The sequence below is a fragment of the Diabrotica virgifera genome, chromosome 1, assembly GCF_917563875.1.
Source record: "Diabrotica virgifera virgifera chromosome 1, PGI_DIABVI_V3a".
Classification (NCBI taxonomy): domain Eukaryota; kingdom Metazoa; phylum Arthropoda; class Insecta; order Coleoptera; family Chrysomelidae; genus Diabrotica; species Diabrotica virgifera.
The window spans coordinates 180,238,383-180,262,877 of record NC_065443.1 but is presented as its reverse complement, the minus strand read 5'-3'; the positions used below and the strand labels follow the sequence as shown (position 1 = coordinate 180,262,877).

General features: G+C 32.5%; 3 long non-coding RNA genes across 3 annotated transcripts; 2 read left to right on the top strand and 1 right to left on the bottom strand.

The window, feature by feature from the left end:
- Nucleotides 1-1,934: 1,934 nt before the first annotated feature.
- LOC126881660 (uncharacterized) lies at nt 1,935-5,212 on the bottom strand. Its single transcript, XR_007696955.1, has 3 exons — nt 4,325-5,212; nt 3,871-4,129; nt 1,935-3,458 (listed from the first exon to the last, which is right to left on the bottom strand). It is a non-coding gene; the product is annotated as an uncharacterized LOC126881660 (long non-coding RNA).
- Nucleotides 5,213-13,844: 8,632 nt separating this feature from the next.
- On the top strand, nt 13,845-16,019 carry LOC126878926 (uncharacterized). Its single transcript, XR_007695884.1, has 2 exons — nt 13,845-14,067; nt 15,838-16,019. It is a non-coding gene; the product is annotated as an uncharacterized LOC126878926 (long non-coding RNA).
- Nucleotides 16,020-18,652: 2,633 nt separating this feature from the next.
- Nucleotides 18,653-18,958, top strand: LOC126878927 (uncharacterized). Its single transcript, XR_007695885.1, has 2 exons — nt 18,653-18,747; nt 18,824-18,958. It is a non-coding gene; the product is annotated as an uncharacterized LOC126878927 (long non-coding RNA).
- Nucleotides 18,959-24,495: the final 5,537 nt, after the last annotated feature.

Genomic DNA, 24,495 nt, shown 5'->3' with positions numbered 1-24,495 from the left:
TGGAGGATTTTTGAGCACCGGGGGTCACTTCCACTCATTTTTCTATAGTATACCTTTTTTCTGACACCATCCTAAACACAATACAAAAAGTTGCAAATCTCTAGGTGCTGTATTTAAAAATCGATTTATTTTGTGCTAAATGCCCTGCTCTAATATTCGCATTTGGAATTACTGCTAATAATATAATTTAATGCACCAATTTAAATAAGACTCCTATTATCATTATAACAAACATCACAAATTTTAATGCACCAATTTAAATAAGACTCCTATTATCATTATAACAAACATCACAAATTTTAAAACAACAAAGCTAGAACAACCTTGAACAGTTTAAAAGTCTCTCTATATTCAGTAAATAAATAAAACAAAAAATCAATTCACAAGTAAGTGTAAAGGCAAAAAAGGCATAATATGCCTGTATATAATATATTATATTATTTTATGATACACATATAGGTTATGTCAGAAGGGAAATGTCAAAACAAAACTACAACTTCGGAATGGACTAAATACCTATTACCTATACTGTGTTTAGCCGCGTCTTGTAATATCCACCACCGTCTCGGAGGTAGGTGTAGAAAAGTGTTACACTTTTTTTCCTACAGCATTTCAAAGAAACGAGTTGTACGCGTTCTACGACAGAAGTTGAGTATATCGTGAAAAAAAGTGTAAACACTAGAAAAACAAAGAAACAAGAAAGTGTAACACTTTTACACTTTTCAAGAACTAGTGTTACACTTAAAACAAAGGAACAGACCTTAAATGTCCAGCAAACGACGGCACTGTTGCCAGATTTACCTTTTTCCTTTTAGCGGGAATTTTAAAATTAGTCTAATGCCACTTTGGTTTTAAAAGAGAGTTTTGTATTCTTAAATTTATAACCTTACTTTTACAAGTAATTAGGATTATTTTATTTACATGTAAATATTTAAACAAGTATTGTACTGTGTCATAATTTAAAACTCATGTTGCAGTATTTTGAAAAAAAAAATGAAGCTCAAAAGAAATATACTTATACAGTACAAATTATTTTTTAATGGGAATTGAAATTTACGATTTCAAAGGTGAAAATGTGTTGGGATAGTATAGATGGACACTTTTTTATTTTAGTATTAAGTGGTTACATAATTATTCAGAATATTAATAAAATTACTAGTAATTTGAATTAGTTTTAATATGTATTATAATAGTATTAATTCTCATCATGTATCTGGCTAAATAGCTAAACGCTAAAGCCGCAAAATAAAAAAAAATTGAAAAAACATTCTTAGTGGACTAGCACCTATACTTTGCCTGGGGGCGAGGCGAGTTAATAATGGGTGCGTTCGGACGACCACAGCGGCTGGACAGCTGAGCCAGCAGTAGCTGTCAGACGTCACCGCTGGAAGCCAGCCGCTGAGAGATTTACTAAGCTTTCCCTATCACGGCTGGATACAACCACTCAGCCGATTTCTGCTGACCGCCAGCCGCTATGGTCGTCCGAACGCACCCAATAAATTCTATTTTCTTATTGCAGTCATTTTGTGACAGCTTAAGAAGTTACATAAATGATGTCTTTAGGCTGTGAAATTTTAACCGTAGAAAGACATCTTTATGACTTGTATTTACATGATATAGGGCTTTTCACTGTCATTTGTTTCGAGCTTCTGTCATGTGTTGTCTAATATTAATATATCTATGTCATATGTTATTGATATTGCCAATGATACAAACCAAAGACGTATGATGTAGATTTATTAATATTATGTGACACTTGACCGAAGCTCGAAACAAATGACAATTGCTGAAAAGCCCTATTCAATAGGGCATTTCATTCACAGTCATTTGTTTCGAGCTTCTGTCATGTGTCACATAATATTAATATATCTACATCATACGTTATTGGTATATACCAATGATACAAACCAAAGACGTATGACGTAGATACATTAATATTATGTGACTCATGACAGAAGCTCGAAACAAATGACAATCGATGAAAAGCCCTATTGGCGTCTGCATATCAGGATCCGGTAATACTATATTATTTATCTATGATCAGGATATTGCTGGGTGTACACAAGTAAACAACACTTTTTTGATTAAAAGGTTTATTTCATTAAATCAAAACTTACATGGATACAATTTAAATAAGATATTTTTTCTATTTAAGGCAATATAATATAAGATATATATTTTAGTATAACTCTCCTACATTAACAAGCTTTAACACATTCAGTGGTCATGACGTATGGGTAGCATCACGAAGGTTTTACGGAAGGTACCGACGACACATAAGTTATGCGAGTAGTACTGTGTAACTAAATAAATGATTTAAGTATGTGGTACCAGCTTGTTTGAGATGGGCACCAAACATGTTAATCTGGTCATGCACAGAGACTTATACTATAATATGTTATATCTCATATTGCTCACTATTGTAATGAGTGAGCCTGCATACACGAACTATAATATATTATTATGGTTCTGTGTATGCAGGCTCACTCATTACTACTGTAGTGAACAATATGAGATATACCTATTATATATTATGGTATAGCTCTCCATGAGTGCCAAGTTTTAAACTTAACTGATAACAACTAATGGATACCCTTTTATCCAAAATTTTATGAAAATTTTGAATGGTCATATTGGTATTAATTCCACAACCTCTTCCTATAACAATAGACCCATTGTTGGATGTTATTGCAGTAGTTCTACTGGAAATACTTACTAAAATTGTATGTATCTGCATCACTTAGAAGTCTACCCAAAAAGCTATTAATACTCTCTAAACCATCATTAATACATCTTGTATACATAATAGGATTTTTTTCAGAATCAGATATTTTATTAAGATTTACTTACCATGCCCTATCTATGTGCCAGGCACTTAACAGTCTATTAGGAGCAATACCCATTACATTTGACGAGGCATTGTAAAAGGTGTAGATTATGCCTGATATGAAAACATTTGACTATACATATAATACCAACACAGACATGTATTTTAAAAAATTGGTAAATTAAAGTAGGTATCTTTTCTATTTGAAAATAAGAAAGCAGTACAAAATCCATTCCCAAATTCATCTTTTACTAATACTATCATAAGTTCAAAGTCAGGAATAGGAATTGAGCCCATGAGTTCCATCGATTGCGATAAAGGATTTACCAAACTTAATTAACATTTCCTTTTGGCACAGCATTCATGCAAATAAGACAAAAATCATAGATGTTAAATTCAGAATGAATATCCATTAGTATTCCCTGTTGATTGTAAAATAATATTGGACATGAGTCTGTAAGCATTCAACCCAAAAATAAACACTGGTTGCATCATCATTGTACATATACCCATCTTTCAAATCAATGCCATAAGAGAGTTTAATGTTTGTGATATCTTTTCTTGTAAGTAAATCAATTCTTTTTAATTCGCCTCCTATGCTATTATGCTATCCTGAACAGTCTGAAGTTTACTAAAAAAGTAAAATATAGGTATAGGAGAATCAAACACACTAGTTTGAAATTGTAAACTCTAGTAAATATTCATGATTAATATTTAAAAAGTGGTTTAGTGGTAACATTCTTGTTTTAAATTATATTGTGTATATCGACGGCGGAAAGGCAGGACCTCATAACTGAAAAATTTGTATAAAATGAGTTACTTCGGTTTTCGCTTTAGAATAAGTGTATCAGCACCTATTAAACAGCTTTCAGAGCTGGGAAAGCCTTTTGGAAGCCTTCTGGAAACTATCCCAGCTGTAATCGCTGTTTAATAGCTGCCGATACACTTATTCTAAAGCGAAAACTGAAGTAACTCATGTTATACAATTTTTTCAGTTACGAAGTCCTGCCTTTCCGCTGTTGATATGCAAATATTTTACTTACATTTTTGAAGAAAGTCTCAAAATATACTTTGAAGTGCCTGTAATCTGTTTTAAAATAGTTTCAATATTTTTAGATACTATTATTCGACTAGTAGGTACACCAAATAAACATTTTGCAGGATCCTTGGGATTTTAAAGCTCTTTCTCTATCTTGTTCTGTAAAATAATTTTTTGAGGATCACATACATATACATTCATAATAAGATGTTTCATGTTCTTGTACTCTTGTTCTCTTCCTGTGCCAGCCATACAGTGCAAATCTAAAAAAAAACATAACAGGTGATTACATGGGTAGTTATACTACTTACAGCTTACTTTGTATCTAATCTATTATCTAGTATTACTCTATTAGTATCTACCTACATAAAACTATCTTTGAAATCTAAATTTTTGATATCAACATCAACCTTAATACTTAAAAAATAAATAATAATGTGGAAGTTACACGTACATACCTAAAAGTTTTTGAATTGCAATTTTATCAACTGGAAAAGACTGCAACATAATGAGTTTGAAATTATGACACAGCACAATATTTATTGTTTCAATTTACATGTAAATAAAATAATAATAATAATCCTAATCACTTGTAAAAGTAAGGTTAAGATTTTTGACTTGAGAAAACAGAACTGTCAAATTTAAAAGCGAACTGTAGGAATCTGGCAACATTGCCGTCGTTTGCTGGACATTTAATCTCTCCCATATAACCCTCCCACATCACTGATATAACCATATAAAAAACTAATGTAAAACTATGTGACGTCACGGGCCGTCTGAACTACTTTAAAATAAAGAAGACTTTAAATTTGTATTTCTAAGTTATTATGAGTTTTTGAAGCGGGAAATTTTGGAAATCTCATTTTTATACAAAACTGAACATTATTAAGTAATAAAAAAAAATGTGCAAGTTCCCCATTATATGGTAAACAGCTGTTTTGTGTCACTGTCACTTGTGCTATTAATTATTTTTCTTCTCAAAATAAATTTTGTGGAACGATCTTTTTCTAATTTTATTAAAAGAACATGTCTGTTAACTCTAAAAATATGGATTTATTTGATGACGAGCTTTTAATATTTTCGTTTTTTATGATCTTGGAACTAATTTACACAATATGTGTGCAATCGCAAAGGTTTGTCAGCATAAAGATAAAAAGCATATCATTCAAATATTTATATTATTATTGTATCTTGTGTGTGTGTTTATGTTTTATTGGCACTGGTTTAAGCAACCAACTGGCCAGTCAATGTGTTTTGAATTCTCTCTTTTACAAAATATATGCTTAGTATCTAAATTTAAAACTATTAGTACTACTGTTTTTTTTTACTCTGTTTTTTTTATTATTTTTTTTATTATATTTTTTAACATTTTTTTTATTACATTTTTTAGTTTTTTTTTTTTTTTTGTATATTTTTTTATCGCGCTAAGACCTAAACCCGATTCAACCTCGCGGAGGTTTAGATCTTAGTAACTTTTTATTTTATTTAATTATTTTTTTTTTATTTTTTTTTTTTCTTTTTTTCTCAGAGCTTTAATTTTAAACAATTAACATGGTTGTACAAAATTTTATAAACATCTAGATTGTTTGATTGTAAAAGGTATATAAGATTAAAAGGAAATTGTACATTAATTTGAACTAGATTGGCAAAAAAGTTTGATATTTCAATAAAATGTAAAGGACATTCTAATAGCATATGTTGTAGATCAGCTAGCTCTCCACATAAACATTCATCATTATCTACAAGTCCTATTTCTCTTTTGTAGACTGGAGTCAGACAGTGATTACTTCTTATTCGACAAATAGTTTTGATAAAGCCTTTGTTGGAAACTTGATTAAACCATGTCTTGATGGGAAGTGTAGGCTGGATTTTTTTGTAATAATTTCCTTTGTCTGAATTATTGTATTGTTCCTGCCATTTCGTCCGTTTGATAGATCTCATAATAGAAATTATGTCTCCCATAGGAAGTTGATAAGTATGCAGAGTGGATTCCTTCGTTGTTGCTTTTTTAGCCAGATCATCTACTATTTCGTTGTTTTTTATACCAATGTGTGCTTTTATCCAACACAATATTATATTTTTGCCCGATTTCAAAGCTTCACTGTTCATTGCTATGATGTCACTGATGATATAATTTTCTGCAAAATTATGTACATTATATTTCAATGTCTTTACAATGCTTTGGCAGTCTGTAAATATAACATAATTGAGTTCTTTTTGATTAATACATATTTTGTATGCTTCTTTTATTGCAATGAGTTCAACTGTGAAAATTGTCATTTTATCAGGTAATCTGTTGTTTATTTTTATACTTTTTTGTGGGTAATATATAGCATATCCAACTTTTCCTTCCATTTTTGAACCATCCGTATATAATTTCTGATAACTCCCCCAGTTTTTTTGTACACACTGAAGGTGGTCTATTTTAGTAAGGAAGTCTGTCGCACGAATATTACTTAAATGACAGTTAACTGGAGATAAATAATCTTCATAATTTAGCTTTCGAGACGAGCTTTGTTCAATTTGGTGTATGTCGCCAATGGAATTAGAAACGTTGAGGAAGCTTTCCACAACTAAAAGCAGTTTCTTTTTTTCCCAGTAATAATGAGTTAGGTATGAGGTGGTTAAATGAACAATTTTATTTAATAGCAGTTTATCGTTAACCGCTGTTTTAACTATAAATTTCTCACTTAGGTATTCCCTGCGTAATGAAAGTGGAGGTTCATTAAGCTCACATTCCATGACCAATATAGGTGTGCTACGAAGATAACCAGTGCATAACCTAAGTGCCTTATTTTTGATCCTCTCGATTTTTTGGAGTACAGAGTTTGATGCTGAGCCATAAAAAATAGATCCATAGTCTAAGATTGATCTTATCAAATTTCTGTATAGTAATATTGATATGTTTGGATCAGCTCCCCAGTTACTGACACTTACAGTCTTCATGATATTCATTGCATTTTCCATTCTTCGTAATATGTAATTTGTGTGTTCTTTCCAATTTAATTTGGAGTCTAAAAATACGCCAAGAAATTTTATTGAAGTTTTATAAGGAATACTAGTATTATCAAATTGTAGATGGCTTTGAGGAACATATCGTTTTTTAGTGAAGGTAACAATGGTTGATTTACTCTCTGATATTGTTAAGTTATTATCGGTAGCCCATTTTTTTATAATATTCAATGTCGATTTAAGGTAGTTATTACATCTATCTATTGACTTATTTTCTGCATATATCGCAACATCATCAGCGTACTGTAGGATTTTTATGTGTTGAGGAAGTTTAGTTTCTAAGTCAGCAGTATACAGTATATATAATATAGGACTTAGGATGCTACCCTGAGGTAGTCCCAAAGATGTGTATCGGGAGTTAGATTGATCTCCATTTAATCTAACGTGAACTGCTCGATTAATGTATAAGTTAATGATGTTCCATGTTACTATCTCGGGTATTCCTATTTCCAACATTTTCGCGTATAGTATGTGAAGATTAACGTTGTCGTAAGCCCCTTTTATATCTAAGAACAAAGCACTAACTGCTTTCTTATAAGTAAAGGAACTATAAATGTCTATTAAAAAGTGGCAGAGGCTATCTTGTGTGGATTTACCTTTTCTAAAACCAAACTGACTTCTTGGTAATAGGTCGTTCTTTTCTAGCCAAAATTCCAGACGGTTTTTAATAAGTCTCTCATATGTTTTTAGTATACAGGAAGCCAGACCGATTGGACGGTAAGAATCCCAATTCTTTGATGATTTTCCTGGTTTTAAAACCGGGATAATAGTGTAAACGTGCCAATCGTCAGGAATCTTTATGCGGCGCATCCAAATTTCATTATATATATTTAAGGCCCCGTCTCACCATCAAATAATTGACAGTTATTTGATCAAACTTGACAGTCAAACTTGACTAGTGACACAAACTATACATACTAACTGTCACTTTGTGTCACTAACTGTCAAGTTTGATCAAATAACTGTCAATTATTTGATGGTGAGACGGGGCCTTCAGTAGTGCAGCCTTACCAATTCTTGAAAGATTTGATAGCATCGAGTAATGGATATTATCGGCACCTGGTGCTGAATTTGAGTTTTTCTTCAACGCAAAGTTTAGTTCAGTGGCAGAAAATGGTTTGACTAGGAAACGGATTGGTTCTGGATAGTCGTACAGAGCATTTAGTTGTAAATCAGAAATTACTAATTCTGCAGACGGCGGTGTGATATTTTGATGGAACTCTTCTATCCACGAAGCTTCCGACAGAATAACAGGGACTTTGTTCTTTGTTTTTCTATTTTTTATTCGGTTAACTTTTGACCATACATCTTTAATAGGGACTGACCTATTTAGGGATCCGACATAATCTCTCCAGCTATTTCTTTTAGTTTGTTTAGTGATCTTCTTGACATGTGCATCATCTTTTTTATACTTAAGTAGGTTTTCATGGTTTGGATTTTCTTTGAATATACAAAAACTTTCCTGTCTTCTTCTGACTGCTTCTTCACATTCTAAATCCCACCAGTATTTTCCTCTGGAAGTCGGTTTTTTTATTTTAAATTTGGGGATGCAGTAGGATGCAGTTGTATTTATATTGTGCAAAATTTGTTCATAAGAATTTATATCTTTAAATTGAGAGAATACATCTTCCGAATACTGTTCATATAATTTCCAGTCGGCATTCTTTAAATTCCACTTTTGTGAATATGGATTATATGTATGAGTTGGTTGATCCTCTAACTCTACTCTTATAGGTGTATGGTCTGAACCAAATAGGTCTTGAAGTGTTTTCCAAGTGATCAGGTGGTTTAAGTCAGGAGTACAAATGGTCAGGTCTATTGCCGATTTCGAGAAGTTCCTAAAGAAAGTAGGAGAGCCATCATTTTTGAATATTAAATTATTATCGTCTATACAGTCCATCAAGATTTTACCTTTCATATCTGTTTAGTTGTCTAGGCCCCAGGCAATGTGGTGAGCATTAAGGTCACCTCCTATTATAAATGGTCTTTCTATAGATGTTATGAAATTGTTCCATTGTTGTAACAATAACTTGGTTCCTGGGGGAACATACATAGATATAAATGTGACAGTATATGACTTAAACTTTTTTTATTTATATTTTTATTGCTACTTTATTGACGTTTATTAAATCTACTTTCATGGTGACTTCCTCGTAATATAGGTTTGAATTTATTAAAATTGCTGAGCCACCGCCAACAGTTACTGAAAAGCGGTCGTCTCTGACAATATTGTACCCGTGAAAGTTATAATACTTTTCTGGTTTAAATCTAGTTTCTGATAATAATGCGATATCAACTTTCTGGTCTTCTAATAGGTGGATAAGGTTTTCTCTATTAGAGTTAGCCGATCTACAATTCCATTGACAAATTACCAATCTATTCATTATTATATAAGAGAGAACTTAAAACTGATTGAATTGAATTTACTAGAACTGATTTTTCTGGAATTTCAAAATTTTTGTGATTTATATTAGAGATAATACTTGTAACTATATTTGATATTAATTCTGTTAATTCTTTTGATGGTTCATGTATTTTAGATCCTTGTTCTGGATTAAATGTAGATTGATACGAAGAAGAGGTGATAATACCACCAGGTCTGTTGGACATGGGGTTTAACTTTATTATTTTTTGATGTTCCATTGTTACTTGATCTGGTGAGGAAGAGATAGGTCGTTTGTATTTTGGTGGTTTTACTATTGTATATCTATTTGAAACTGAAGGTAGAGCGAACTGATTGGAAGATGTTTGAGACGTGGACAATTGAGTAAAGGAATAGGAAGAGGATGGTGCATTCATATTTGGAGTTTGATGAGAATTTATTGAGGAATTATTGGCTGCTATAGATGCATAAGTTATCTTAGGAAAGAGTTTAATTGTTTCCTTAAAAGATAAGCTGTTTTCAGACATATAATGTTTTATTTTCTTTTGGCGATCAAATTCTGGGCATATCTCCCATTCATTAGTGAAGTGTTCACCTTCACAGGATAGACATTTTTTGTTAAACGATGATAAAGAACAAGAATCGGAAAGGTGAGATTCATGACACTTAAAACAGCGAGGATTACTTTTACACTGCTTACTCATGTGCCCATACCTATAGCAGTGGTAACAGATAATTACCTTTTGCTGGTATTTTTCAACAGTGTGTAAGACATGATTAATTACTACATACTTTGGTATATTCTGGCATTTAAAAGACACAATAACTGATTTTGTTGGATTAAATATTACTTTGTCATCTGCTACTATTTTTCTTGTTATTCGTTTCACATACTCAACCGAGAATTTGCAATGGTGATCAAATTCCTTTATTCTATTTTTAAGATATTCTTCCGATATATCTGAATCTATATCCCTTACTACACCTAGTTTAAACAATTGAAATTTTGGAATGTATGCGGTCAGATTTTTTTGAATAAGGAATTTGGAAGTAACTAAAGCATTTGCGCTACTATAATTTTTAAATGAGACCCTAACTCGGTTGCGTCCGATTGAGTCAATTTTTTTTATATAATTGTCAATTTCTGGATGTAACGTAAATAGGATCTCGCCTATTTTAACAGCGTTTAATTTTCCTGTAAAATTTAAACTGGAGTTTTCAATGAAAATGTAAAACGCTGTGTCTAGGTACACGCTAACGTGTACGCAAATTAAAAAGTTAGGTACACGCGAAACTTCATCAAGTCAGTGACGTCACTATTAGCGTGCATTGTTATTTACTGGTTTTTTACATACACGCTAACTTGAGAATATCGCGAGTGTCAGAGTGAGTTTAGAATTTGTCTAATCGTGTTGTGTTACATTTTAATATTGATTAGTAAAGAGATTTCTTATTTTTTATTTATTTAGTGCTTGTTTTTAAATTAATAATGGAGTGTGGAAAATTATTTAGTTCTTTTAATGAGTTTAACAACATTTTAAAACAGTATGAAAAAGATAAGAGACAAAAATTCGTAGGGTAGCAGAAGAAATAAGATAAAATACACAGGGCGATTGATTTAGTGGCAGACCAAACTTATGGTTTTTTAAATGGAACACCCTATAATTTATTTTATGTTCGAAATCATAACGTCCCCATCACAAAAATATAAAGGTTTATTATGTTATACAGGGTATTTACAAAGTTATAACCAATTTTCTATGAAAATCGTAACAAGTTCAACTTCCTTGTATAAATATAAATAAACACAACAGCATTGGTTTATCAGTATTTTGTACATGTCATGTCAACTAAATATTTATTTTGCTAACCTGAATATATAATTTTATACTATACACATTGATTTATTACAGTTAAGTTTGAAACATCTGAATAGTTCTGCTTCCCTTCCCCTTCCCTTAATAACAAACATTTTTCTATCAAACAAACACTAAACATATCAAAATAGCGTGTACCAAAATATACAGTCACTGCGCACGCTAAATAATGACGTCACTGGCTTGATGAAGTTTAAATTCGCGTGTACCTAACTTTTTTATTTGCGTACACGTTAGCGTGTACCTAGAAACAGCGAATGTAAAAAGGTCCTAAATCAATTTTTTCGTATAAATAAACAGGCCTGGTTTTTTCTGGTTGATCTGAGTTTACTAAAGTATTTTGTTTTTCATTAATATTGTTAAGATTAATACTACTACTTATCTTATTTTGAGGCTGGTTGGGTAGAAATCCATTTAAATCTTGTAAATCACAGCTACTATTCATCGAATTCTCAATATCAGGCGGTTCGCCTCCACTAGATGACTCCATAGAGGAGTTTTCAAGTAACGTTTAACTTATGAACACTTTCAAAATGTAAACTAAATAAGGAAAAGTTTAACAAAACTAAACAAACTAAATTAGAACGGTATAAATCAAATAATCCGCCAAAAATTAATATTTTTCGGAGAGATTTCCAAATTTAAATTAACTTTGACAATTATTTTGACGTATGTGATTATTGTATCTAATTACCATATAAGTACGTACTATATGATTTACATCAATCATACGGATGAGGACATTTTTCCAATAAAGAAATCAATCGTTCGTCATTTATTTTAATGCAAAATGTATAAAAATTGTCACTAAAATTTGGTCACACACTTCTAATAACCAATTTTTATTGGGCATTTTACAGTATTTTTAATACTGCCTTCTGATTGGTTCCGGGAATACAACGGGAACGAGAAAGTTAAAACATGGTCAACTTTCCCGTTCCCGTTACCGGACAGCTTCTCGTTCTCAGTTATTGTGCATCTACAACATTAATTTACGTAGAGGTTAACTTTTTTCCCGTTCCCGTTCTCGTTCTCGTTCCCGGGCAATTGTGCAGCCGCCTTTATACAGCGTGTCTACTTGAGTTGGAAACATATGGGAAACTTTTTTATTATTAATTTTACGAAAAAAAGTTATTCTTTATAAAAAGTTCTGCATGCCCCAAAACCTAAGATTCAATCATCAGATATCAAATTTTCTGAATATTATACGAGGTATGTCAAAAAATATGAACTTCGTTCAAGAGTAAAGTAGCTTTATTTTTCTCAATATCGAAAATGCTTATTCTGAAAAGTTGTTTGGAAATAAAAACTAAGCTCAAATATGCAATTACATGCTTCTAATTGGAAAAAAATATTTTCCAAATTTTTCTCAAATTTAAGGGCTATTTATAAACTCGACGTTGACGTTAACGTTGCCGTTCGACGGTGACCTTGACGGACGACCTTCTGAGGTGCATTTATAAACTTTTCGTTGACGGTGCCGTAGCAGTTAGGCGTAATGTCATGTCACATTTCTTATTTCTCTCTAACTAACCTTACATCATGCCCCGCTCACTCTAATAAAAAACATGTAATCGTATTTATTTTCCTTCCATTTAGTCAGAGGCGCTGATGTCGGCCTTGTGATTGGTGGAACATGACTTTTGACAAATCCTGTGCTATCTGTGAATCTGTAATCTGTGTTCGTGTTCGTTCGTTCGTTGTCCTTCACTTATTTTATATGGTCGGTTATGTCATAGAAAAAAGTGTTGTGTGATTTGGTAGAATGCGATCTTAGCCTTCAAAAAATATGTCACGTATTTCAGCACCTGGAAAATTGGAAGGATACTACAAATCTGGCCTCCACATAAGTGGTCTGTAGCTTCGACATGATAGGTGTGAAATTTTAAACGTTCTTGCTGTCGATTGGATAGGAAGGGTAGCGTTATCTAGCCTCCACGCTAGGTATACCATAGCCTCCATACGGTACTTCCAATATTTAATATTATTTTATTCAAGTGGACAATAAAGGTAAAACACAAACAACTTTTGTTTCTTAATTATTTATTTATACAATAATGTGACATTTTACATAGAAATATGAGTATTTAATTTCGATTAAATATATGTTTACTTGTTGAATTTATCGGCTGCACACAACAGCTGATCGGCCATTAGACCCAACAACAAAACACAAGAATCTACAGGTCGAGCAAGTCTCGTAAATTTCACGATTGCGAGCCACGCTTCACGCAACCGTGTTTGCGTACTTGTGTTTCGAGTTGCGTGGTCGTGCGGAGTTATATTTACCAAATTTAAATATAATCGTTTCTACTGATTCATACGCTGTCAAAATTAAATCAATATGGCTACTGGGTGTAAAAGATAAATCTTATTCTATCTGTTCTTAATGAGTTTTAGATAATTTTAGTTGTATTTCTTTGTAATTTTGTGTTGTACAAAGATTAATTTAACATTTTCTCTGGAAGTATTAATTTAGAAAGATAATATGCTTCATTGGTGTTGTGTTTTGAAGTGTGAAATGCAAAGTAATTGTGATAAAGTCAAGATAAAGTTCACTTTTAAACTGAACTAAATAAGTTATCTGAGAGACAACAATGGTTAAATGCAATACAATGGACAGGTTTTACTAGCGAAATGAAAATTTTCCTGTCCTGTCTGCTGTAATCATTTTATATCTGGTAAGTTTACAACAGTAACGATTTTTGAAGATGTTAACATTTTAATCTTATAGGAAAACCAGCCGACTTCATCGATAATAACAATCTCCAGATTGGGTTCCTTCAATAAATATGGGCTATTAACACAATGAAATAAGTTCCAGAAAATCTAAAATGGAGTGGTATCAAAGGAGAATTAAAGGAAAAAATATTCATATTGAAATTATTTATAAGGCACTGGACTGTCTTAAATTCTACAATAATACTAGGTGGGTAAATGATTTTAGACATTTTTCATTAAGAGTAGATTAAGATTAAGTAGATTTAAGACTTGTTTACACGGGTAGAGTAATGATGCAAGTACTTGATAGAGTAGAGTAACTCTACCTGTAAAAATGCTCAGCACAGTAGAATAGCTGGTAGAGTGTATAGTTGGAGTTAAAGTAGAGTGACTAGCAACCTATGGCAAAGTAACTACTCTATGACCACCACTACTGCCAAAATGTCTACTCGGCTGCACACTCTACCCATGGAACACGCTCAATTATGGCAGAATAGAGTAGGTAGGAGAGTACATGGGGGCGCTGTCATTCTGGCTGGAATTGTGTTTTGTGTAAATAGTGAAAATGAAGTTCACCGAAGATGAAACTTTAAAACTTGTAGAGCTATAATACGGCGAATACCAGTGTTTATGGAATTTAGGTAGTGTATACTACAGAAATAAAAGTTTGCAGCAAGCTGCGGAGGATGAAATCATCGAAAGAATGGCAAAGGGGGCTTTGGAGTAAACGAGCTTAAGCAAAAAATTAAGAATTTAAGGTGCACTTATAATCAAGAGTGTTTAAAAATACAAAAATCGGTTTCACTATACTAGCATCAGTACTATACTTGTACTCTCCTCATGTGAATGGTATCAAGCCATTTTTGGTAGAGTACTACTGCTACTCTACTCTCCTCAAAACTCTACCCATGTTAACAAGTCTTTAGAAACAGTGGAAAATGAGGTAGCTAGTAGAGTAGTAGTAGAGTAAAATATACTGGTTTAGCAAATTACAATGTTTTAAGGTAATACAAGAGCGATAAACAGGTAGCCAAAACGTGTTCCAAGATTGTCACTGTAATTTTGAATATTTTTTCGAGGCATTTGGCACACATATTCGTAAAATAATAAAGAATGGCGGTACAGAGCCCAATTTGAAAAATATATTAATATGTGGAAATTACTCTGTAATTATACAATATTTAAAAAACGAGCCTGTACCGCCACTAAGAAGAACAAAAAATACACTTTTTTCAAATAAACTTTTTTATCCGATGCCTAGATTTTGTGTAATTTTGGAACTACTAATGAAATAAAAAATTTTAGTAGTTCCAAAATAACACAAAATCGGATAAAAAAGTTGTATTTGAAGAAAGTGTATTTTTTTGTTCTTCTTAATGGCGGTACAAGCTCGTTTTTTTTTATATTGTATTTAATTACAGAGTAATTTCCACATATTAATATATTTTTCAAATTGGGCTCTGTACCGCCATTCTTTATTATTACGAATATGTGTGCCAAATATCTCGAAAAAATATTCAAAATTACAGCCGCAATCTTGGAACACATTTTCGCTACCTGTTGATCGATACTGTTTCCTCTTAAGATAGTTTTAATAGTTATTTATGATATAAGTATTAAAAGTACAATTTTAAGACGCGCATGTGAAAGTTAACTTGAAAAAATAATTTTATTAATGTTTTGACTTCCACATCAGATGTCATTGTCAAAATACAAAATATTCATTATTATTAGGTTTGTTCTAGCAAACAGTCAAACTAGTCAAAAACCATCAGCAAACAGTTGGTCAGTAAAAGAACATAATACAGTCACCAGTGCGATCCCCTCTACTCGCGCTGGTCCACTATTCGCTGATGGTTTCAAACTGATGCTAGAACAAACCTATTATTATTATGCATATCATTATCTGTAAATAATATTTCTTCTGATTGTTAATTGTAAAGGATAGAAAAATTACCATTTATTTTATTTTTTTTAGAATCAGCTGAGAGAAGTGGTCTACAAAAAACCAGGAAGGAAACGGAATATGTGGCTACGAAAGGCAAAAGAAAGGTTTACAAAGCAAATGTGACACATTTTTTTGAAATATTTAGGAATATCAGTAAATTGCATTAAAAAAATGTATGAAAAGATTTTGTTCAATAAAAATGTTTATATTTATCAAGGATGTATTATTTGGTATGGCCACATATCGTCAGTGATGTAATAATACATCCTATCTGTTTTTTCATGAGTTTTGTAAGAGAGACTAAAAACTTGTCTTAGGGTCACCTCCTGTTTTCATATGATATTTTTTGACTTGTTTTGTAGTAAATTAAACTATCTATGAACTACAAAACAAGTCAAAACTTACATATGAACACAGGAGGTGACCTTAAAACATGTTTTTCCATCTCTCATACAAAACTCATGAAAAAACAGATAGGAGGTATTGTCACATCAGCAAGGATGTACAGTGATGAGTGCCCTAATAACCGGCAAAATATGGGCAACATATTTAGTTGTGAGATAAAAAGAAATGAAACTAGTTGAGCTGGGAAATTTAGCGAAATTAACCTTTAAATTTACGTTATATTGATCCCACCTTTACACATATCGGAGGAGTATGTCAACTAAAACTGTCACTGTGACAGTGGTAGTTTCCAAACTCGTCTGATACATCTGAAGGTGGTACAAAATCAATACAATCTAAATGTATAAGTTAATAGGTTTGTTCGTAGAACGATCAGCAACCGTTGCCAACCATCAGACACATGCGCGTTCGTAGTCTACGAACTCTAACTGTTAACTGCACAGCGCCAACTGTTAACTGCGCATGCGTCTGACGGTTGGCAACGGTTGCTGATCGTTTGGATCGTACTATGAACAAACCTAATATCGCTAAATTTCCCAGCTCGACTAGTTTCATGTCTTTTTATCTCACTACTTAATACATCTTTTGTGCTATTTTGCCGGTTATTAGAGCGCTCATCACTGTATTTCTGGTATATCCAGGGAATGTCTACAAAATATATTTTGAATGTCCAGAGAACATTCGTGGACATTCATGGAATGTTCCAATAAGACATTCAGGTAATGTTTAAAATGCTGACACAGGATTTTCCTGGGATGTTCAGGGAACATGTTTTCGGGGATATTCCAGGAATGTTTCAATGTCTGTGTACCTTCTATGGAATATTTTGGTGTTATTACCGCCGCACTCCACTTGCGATTTGTAATCAGGAAGATTGAACACATTGTTTCAAATACAAGTCAATCCATTTGTGACTAAATAATCATGGATTGACTTCTATTTGAAAGATGTGTTCAATCTTCACAACTACAAATCGCAAGTGGAGTCCGGCGCTTAGGGCTACTTCCTCTTCGGTATTATGTATTATACTACAGAAATCAGGAACTTTCCTTCTAAATATATGTATGCATCTTGGCCATCAAACATATTCTTCCAAACATTTTTTTAAGGGGTTACATAGGTCTTGTGGGTAAAAAAAGTGACTTTTTAAAAAAATTATATCTCGAAAACTAAAATTTATTTTTATTTATAATTGGAACATATAAAAGTATAGTACTTAAGGTAGTCTCAAAAAAAGTTTCAGCCAAAAATATTCATTTTTGTAGAGTTTAAGTTTTTTTGCGTTGGCAGCATAACTAAGTTTAGTCTCATCTGAAATCAAAAAGTTTCTTGTAGTTTATACCTTTGGCTAGAATATGAACGAAGGAATTAAAAAAAATGAAAATTGAAGATTTTACATAAGTTTAAACACATTTTTGACCCCAATTTTTCTCATTTTTAAAGTAGTTTTTTTTATAAAACAAAAATGGCCTCATCTAATAAAAAATCCTTTGTTCGTTCACTAGCCAGAGGTATAAACTACAAGAAACTTTGCTTTCAGATGAGACTGGACTTGTTATGCTGCTCACCGCAAAAAAGGGCTGTTGTCGAAAAATTGCAGTCAACTCTACAAAAATGAATATTTTTGGCTAAAATTTTTTTGAGAATACTATACTTTTACATGTTTCAATTATAAATAAAAATAATTTTTAGTTTCCAAGATATATTTTTTTAAAAAGTCACTTTTTTTACCTGCAAGACAACTTAACAAATTGTTGATTTCAAATTGTAACAGTTGTTTTGCAAAGTATGCTGCCCTCTTGTATTTTCTGTGTTATCTTCAAAAAACACAAAACAAAAAAAAAATAAAACAAAAGTTTAACCACCTTCACACCACAGAATCAAGCAATCAAGGAATCAAGTTACACAAATTTTCAAACACCTCACCTGACACAGCGTCTCAAGTACGATTGCGCGAATTGGTAAATATAACTCCGCACGACCACGCAACTCGAAACACAAGTACGCAAACACGATTGCGTGAAGCGTGGCTCGCAATCGTGAAATTTACGAGACTTGCTCGACCTGTAGATTCTTGTCAACAAAACGCGAAATAAAATGTGTATTTTAAAACTGTTGGATAAACAGTACCTACAATCAGAAAAATTACCTTTAAAAAGGTACTCAATTATGAAATAACAAAAATATCAAAAAACACGACTGAATATCAGCTTTTTATGGTGACACAAACTAAACACAAACACCAAACACATCACATAACCGACCATATAAAATAAGTGAACGACAACGAACGAACGAACACGAACACAGATTCACAGATAGCGCAGGATTTGTCAAAAGTCATGTTCCACCAATCACAATGCCGACATCAGCGCCTCTGACTAAACGGAAGGAAAATAAATACGATTACATGTTTTTTATTAGAGTTAGCGGGGCATGGGTTATGTGATGTGTTTCTGTGTCACCATAAAAAGCTGATATTCAGTCGTGTTTTTTGATATTTTTGTTATTTCATAATCGAGTACCTTTTTAAAGGTAAGTTTTTCTGATTGTAGGTACTGTTTATCCAACAGTTTTAAAATACACATTTTATTTCACGTTTTGTTGTTAGGTCTAATGGCTCCGTTCAGCTGTTGTGTGCAGACGGTGGAAAAATTCGACAAGTAAACATTTATTTAATCCAAATTACTCATATTTCTATGTAAAATGTCACATTATTGTTTAAATAAATAAGTAAGAAACAAAAGTTGTTTGTGTTTTACCTTTATTTTCCACTTGAATAATAGTGTAGGAAACAGAGGTTGAACCTTGCAAAATGGACACAAGTCCGGTTTTATTTTTTTTCTGGCATATCAAGGGGTGATTATTATAAGACTAATTTTTCTGAAAAAATTTCGCCCCGGAACCCCCCTTTTCACCCCTTTAAAGGGGGTAATTTATGGTTTTTGCAGAACGTAGCCCTTCCTGTACCTTTTACAAAAAATTTCTTTGATAAAAATATGAAGAGGACTATATTTTCTACGATTTATTTTCGACAGCATCTCTCTATCATCCACCGTTTAGCAAGGGTGGCGCCCCAAAGTTGACAAGTTTTTAAAAAAGATGTTTTTAAAAAATATATATTTTTCCCTAACTGTAACGGAAATTAAAAAGAAATGCTGCGGAAATTATTCACAAATAGATGGTTGATTTTTTGGTATAGGTTTCACTTAAGGGTAATTGCCCTTTTTTCAATTACAGGGTGTTACATTTTAAAAAACCCCTTTTTATACCATCTGAACCGTTTATGCTAGAGTAAAAAGACTTTCAGCGATTACCCATGTACTGGTGTTATTTACAAATTTGTATAATGCACCCCCATTTTTCCCCCGGAACTACCCAAAAAAAAGAAGAATTAATAAATAAAGTGATTTTCTTGGAATCCTTCACACACAATGCCCTTCATTAATATGCTTCATATATCATTTTGTGCAAGTTATTATTACCCATGCATGGACACTAAAAGCGATTTCCTAGTGCAACCCCTGTAGCCAAAAACAATAAATAAAATGGGGGGTTGAAAATTTTTTTTTGTTTTTTGCTTTTTGATCCATATGGGCATATGCTTCATCCATAGTGCTTTTCAAAAATATATATGGTTATTGCAACATCCCTGCGCAAACCACCCCTATCCTTGAAAATATACTGCAGAAACTACCCCTATACCTTATCCAGCATGTTTTTACGATTTTCTCATTACCTATTCATTTCTTTTAAACAAAATTTATACAAGGTTAAAGACCACTATTTACTCTAAAAATTGTGTCGTATGAATTTTTTTCGTTTAAGCAACCGTTACGGCACAGTGGCGCCGTAAACCTCATATATGCTTTGACGGGCTCCAGTTTTTGTTTATTTTTTCGTCATCTGTTTGTTTTATTGATAAAGTACTTATGTAAAATAAAACAACACAGTGTAACCTACAAATCATGACCTATGCACATTTTACATTCTTTGCTCCCCAAAGCTACAGTGGTGGCCCAAAATAATTTTTTTCATATTTTCGCCACCTACACGCATTTTATTGCGTTAATGCTACCTTAATAGCACAATATTCACCCCTAAGTGGTCGCTAAGCAGTGGCGGATCCAGGGAGGGGTGATGGGGTCGATCACCCCCACCCCTCTCAAACCAAGTGATATTATATTTAAAGATTATAAAAATATTCATTTACTTTTATAGAAATACTTATATTATATTAATATTATTTTTAAAGAATGACTTTTATGCTTTAGCGACAGTGGCGGATCCAGCATCGTTAAGAGGGGGGTGCCAATTGGTTAAATTTCTATAAAAATAAATGAATATTTTTATAATCTTTGAATATAATATCACTTGGTTTGAGAGGGGGGGTGATCACCCCCATCACCCCTCCCTGGATCCGCCGCTGCTTAGCGACCACTTAGGGGTGAATATTGTGCTATTAAGGTAGCATTAACGCAATAAAATGCGTGAAGGTGGCGAAAATATGCAAAAAATTATTTTGGGCCACCACTGTGGCTTTGGGGAGCAAAGAATGTAAAATGTGCATAAGTCATAATTTTTAGTTTACACTGTGTTGTTTTATTTTGCATAAGTACTTTATCAATAAAACGAACAGATGACGAAAAAAAAAAAAAACTGGAGCCCGCCAAAGCATATATGAGGTTTACGGCGCCACTGTGCCGTAACGGTTGCTTATACGAAAAAATGAATAGGGCATAATTTTTAGAGTAAATAGTGGTCTTTAACCTTGTATAAGTTTTGTTTAAAAACAATACATAGGTAATGAGAAAATCGTAAAAACATGCTCGCCATGGGATAGGGGTAGTTTCTGCAGTATATTTTCAAGGATAGGGGTGGTTTTCGCAGAGATGTTACAATAACCATATATATTTTTGAAAAGCACTATTGATGAAGCATATGCCCATATGGATCAAAAAGCAAAAAACAAAAAAAAATTTCAACCCCCCATTTTATTTATTTTTTTTTGCTACAGGGGTTGCACTAGGAACTTGCTTTTGGTGTCCATACATGCGTAATAATAACGTGCACAAAATGACATATGAAGCATATTAATAAAGGGCATTGTGCGTGAAGGATTCCAAGAAAATCAATTTATTTATTAATTCTTCTTTTTTTTTGGGTGGTTCCGGGGAAAAAATGGGGGTGCATTATACAAATTTGTAAATAGCACCAGTACATGGGTAATCGCTGAAAGTATTTTTACTCTAGCATAAACGGTTCAGATGGTATAAAAAGAGGTTTTTTAAAATGTAACACCCTGTAATTAAAAAAAGGGCAATTACCCTTAAGTGAAACCTATACCAAAAAATCAGTCAATTATTTGTGAATAATTGCCGTAGGATTTCTTCTTAATTTCCGTTACAGTTAGGGAAAAATATATATTTTTTAAAAACATCTTTTTTAAAAACTTGTCAACTTTAGGGCGCCATCCCCGCTAAACGGTGGATGATAGAGAGATAGTGTCGGAAATAAATCGTAGAAAATATAGTCCTCTTCATATTTCTGTAAAAGAAATATTTTGTAAAAGTTACAGGAAGGGCTACGTAGGGTGAAAAGGGAGGTTCCGGGGCGAAATTTTTTCAGAAAAAGTTAGTCTTATAATAAGCACCCCTTGATATACCAGGAAAAAAATAAAACCGGACTTGTGTCCGTTTTGCAAGGTTCAACCTTTGTTTCCTACACTATAAATAAAATATTAAATATTGGAAGTACCGTTTGTAGGGGACAAGAATCTACAGGTCGAGCAAGTCTCGTAAATTTCACGATTGCGAGCCACGCTTCACGCAACCGTGTTTGCGTACTTGTGTTTCGAGTTGCGTGGTCGTGCGAAGGTGCGAAGTTACGTGGTTTCAAAATTAAATCAATATGGCTACTGGGTGTAAAAGATAAATCTTATTCTATCTGTTCTTAATGAGTTTTAGATAATTTTAGTTGTATTTCTTTGTAATTTTGTGTTGTACAAAGATTAATTTAACATTTTCTCTGGAAGTATTAATTTAGAAAGATAATATGCTTCATTGATGTTGTGTTTTGAAGTGTGAAATGCAAAGTAATGTGATAAAGTCAAGATAAAGTTCACTTTTAAACTGAACTAAATAAGGTATCTGAGAGACAATGGTTAAATGCAATACAATGTACAGGTTTTACTAGCGAAATGAAAATTTTCCTGTCCTGTCTGCTGTAATCATTTTATATCTGGTAAGTTACAATTACAACAGTAACGATTTCTGAAGATGTTAACATTTTAATCTTATAGGAAAACCAGCCGACTTAATCGATAATAGCAATCTCCAGATTGGGTTCCTTCAATAAATATGGTCTATAAACACAATGAAATAAGTTCCCCAAAATCTAAAATGGAGTGGTATCAAAGGAGAATTAAAGGGAAAAATATTCATATTGAAATTATTTATAAGGCACTGGACTGTCTTAAATTCTACAATAATACTAGGTGGGTAAATGATTTTAGACATTTTTCATTAAGGGCCGGTTGTTCGAACGCTAATCAACAATGATCATTATCAAATATTTAATTACTGGCCCCAACTGTCAATGTCAACTTTGTTTGTGTTGCTGAAAACATAATATGAAATTACTTAATCAATTATGTTAAGAATTGTTATGTTAATTGATTAACTAATCTCATAATTTTAATCAATTATGTTTTCAGCAACCCAATAAAAGTTGACATTGACAGTTTTGGTGACAGTAATTAAATATTTGATAGTGATCATTGTTGATTAGCGTTCGAACAACCGGCCCTAAGAGTAGATTAAGATTAAGTAGATTTTCATTCAGTAGATTTAAGACTTGTTTACACGGGTAGAGTAATGATGCAAGTACTTGATAGAGTAGAGTAACTCTACCTGTAAAAATGATAAGCACAGTAGAATAGCTGGTAGAGTGTATAGTTGGAGTTAAAGTAGAGTGACTAGCAACCTATGGCAAAGTAACTACTCTATGACCACCACTACTGCCAAAATGTCTACTCGGCTGCACACTCTACCCATGGAACACGCTCAATTATGGCAGAATAGAGTAGGTAGGAGAGTACATGGGGGTGCTGTCATTCTGGCTGGAATTGTGTTTTGTGTAAATAGTGAAAATGAAGTTCACCGAAGATGAAACTTTAAAACTTGTAGAGCTATAATACGGCAAATACCAGTGTTTATGGAATTTAGGTAGTGTATGCTACAGAAATAAAAGTTTGCAGCAAGCTGCGGAGGATGAAATCGTCGAAAGAATGGCAAAGGGGGCTTTGGAGTAAACGAGCTTCAGCAAAAAATTAAGAATTTAAGGTGCACTTATAATCAAGAGTGTTTAAAAATACAAAAATCGGTTTCACTATACTAGCATCAGTACTATACTTGTACTCTCCTCATGTGAATGGTATCAAGCCATTTTTGGTAGAGTACTACCACTACTCTACTCTCCTCAAAACTCTACCCATGTAAACAAGTCTTTAGAAACAGTGGAAAATGAGGTAGCTAGTAGAGTAGTAGTAGAGTAAAATATACTGGTTTAGCAAATTACTATGTTTTAAGGTAATACAGTAGCGATAAACAGGTAGCCAAAACGTGTTCCAAGATTGTCACTGTAATTTTGAATATTTTTTTGGGGGATTTGGCACACGTATTCGTAAAATAATAAAGAATGGCGGTACAGAGCCCAATTTGAAAAATATATTAATATGTGGAAATTACTCTGTAATTATACAATATTTAAAAAACGAGCCTGTACCGCCATTAAGAAGAACAAAAAAATACACTTTCTTCAAATAAACTTTTTTATCCAATGCCTAGATTTTGTGTAATTTTGGAACTACTAATGAAATAAAAAATTTTAGTAGTTCCAAAATAACACAAAATCGGATAAAAAAGTTGTATTTGAAAAAAGTGTATTTTTTTGTTCTTCTTAATGGCGGTACAAGCTCGTTTTTTTATATTGTATTTAATTACAGAGTAATTTCCACATATTAATATATTTTTCAAATTGGGCTCTGTACTGCCATTCTTTATTATATTACGAATATGTGTGCCAAATATCTTGAAAAAATATTCAAAATTACAGCCGCAATCTTGGAACACATTTTCGCTACCTGTTGATCGATACTGTTTCCTCTTAAGATAGTTTTAATAGTTATTTATAATATAAGTATTAAAAGTACAATTTTAAGACGCGCATGTGAAAGTTAACTTGAAAAAATAATTAATTATTTATATGGGAAATAAGCCACAA